The sequence below is a fragment of the Austrofundulus limnaeus genome, unplaced genomic scaffold (assembly GCF_001266775.1).
Source record: "Austrofundulus limnaeus strain Quisiro unplaced genomic scaffold, Austrofundulus_limnaeus-1.0 Scaffold1256, whole genome shotgun sequence".
Taxonomy (NCBI): domain Eukaryota; kingdom Metazoa; phylum Chordata; class Actinopteri; order Cyprinodontiformes; family Rivulidae; genus Austrofundulus; species Austrofundulus limnaeus.
Window position 1 is genome coordinate 61619 of NW_013953658.1, and position 2103 is coordinate 63721.

The following is a 2103-nucleotide window of genomic DNA, read 5'->3' on the forward strand; positions in this document are numbered from 1 at the left end:
TTTTTATTCTGACCACATCATATTGAATTTTTATTTTTAAAAAAATTATACCAAAATAATTTAGGGGGGCTTTAAAATGTTTTAGGGGGGCTCCAGTCCTGCTAAAACTAAACTAAAACTAAAACTAAACTAAGTAGTAAATACACTGTAAAAACTACTGAAAACAAACTAAATTAAAAGAAAAACAGTCAGTGAAATAAAAACAAACTAATGAAAAATTCTGAACTGTAATAAGTTTGGTTTGAACATGTTGGACTAAAGAACTGGACTAACATATTCAGAGGAAGCTGACAGGGTCCACAGCTGAGTCAGGGTCCAGTATTAGTTAGTGTTTTCCAGTAGCAGACTCTGGAGGACCACCTGAGTCTGTWACTGGGAGGAAACTGGTCCCAGTGGTTGGAGATGAACATGTCAGTCCTGCAGAGGGCAGCAGGACCTGCTGCAGTCAGTGCTGAGGCTCACAGGAACACACCGCTCTTACATCTGTTACATCTTCTGTGTTGGACCTGAAAACTGGTTCTGATGAATAAAAGTCCAACTCCTTCAGATCCAAACTGTTCAGATTCACCTGGTAGAATCAGTCAGGCACGGTGGKGGCAGCATCATGCTGACAAACTGCTCAGACATGAAGAGAAGTCCTTCCAGAGATCTGAGACAGAGGTCCTTCTGTCTCTTTCCTGTCCCCAAGCCTGGTTCTGGTTCTGGTTCTGGTTCTGCTGGAGGTCTCTTCCTGTTGAGGGGAGTTTGTCCTCTCCACTGTCTCCATGTGCTGCTCAGGAAGAGTCACAATCTGCTGCTTCACATCGTTGTTGTGTGCAGACCTGACAGGTGTGTTGTGACTTTGTGTTTTATAAATAAACTGAACCAAACTGATGGACCAGGACCCTGGAGACGGACCTGAGGGGACCAGATACTGGACCTGAGGGGACCAGATACTGGACCTGCTCTCTTTGTCATCAGAACCATCTTCAAAGTKCTCATCATTTACGAGTCAAAGCTCAGAGCTGAGGTGTTCATCTGATCAAGAGACCCTGACCTCTGCTAGACCCCCGGGAGGACCCAGGGTCCAGGACTCTCTGGAGGGATCGTGGGTCCTCTCTGGCCTGGGAACACCTCGGGGTCCCCCAGGACGAGCTGGGGAGAGGTCTGGGTTTCTGTCCCTGCGACCCGACTACAGAGAAGCAGCTTAGAGAGGTGGTCAACACTTTTTACAACCCACTGTGTCCTGCAACAAAACACACACCTGCCCAGGTACACAACTTTTAACACAACAAAGATCTTTATTATACAAGAAAAATGAGACAAAGCATCGTTGGCACTTCAGTCCTGGACCCTGAGGTCCTGGACCCTGAGGTCCTGGACCCTGGATCCTGAGGCCCTGGATCCTGAGGCCCTGGATCCTGAGGTCCTGGACCCTGAGGCCCTGGATCCTGAGGTCCTGAATCCTGAGGTCCTGGATCCTGAGGTCCTGGACCCTGAGGTCCTGGATCCTGAGGTCCTGGATCCTGAGGTCCTGGACCCTGAGGTCCTGGATCCTGGACCCTGAGGTCCTGGACCCTGAGGTCCTGGACCCTGGATCCTGAGGCCCTGGATCCTGAGGTCCTGGACCCTGAGGTCCTGGACCCTGGACCCTGGATCCTGAGGTCCTGGATCCTGAGGCCCTGGACCCTGAGGTCCTGGATCCTGAGGTCCTGGATCCTGGATCCTGAGGTCCTGGATCCTGAGGTCCTGGACCCTGAGGCCCTGGACCCTGAGGTCCTGGATCCTGGATCCTGAGGCCCTGGATCCTGGATCCTGAGGTCCTGGACCCTGAGGCCCTGGATCCTGAGGCCCTGGATCCTGGACCCTGAGGTCCTGGACCCTGAGGTCCTGGACCCTGAGGCCCTGGACCCTGAGGTCCTGGATCCTGGATCCTGAGGCCCTGGATCCTGGATCCTGAGGCCCTGGATCCTGGATCCTGAGGTCCTGGATCCTGAGGCCCTGGATCCTGGATCCTGAGGTCCTGGATCCTGAGGCCCTGGATCCTGGATCCTGAGGTCCTGGATCCTGAGGTCCTGGATCCTGGATCCTGAGGTCCTGGATCCTGAGGTCCTGGACCCTGAG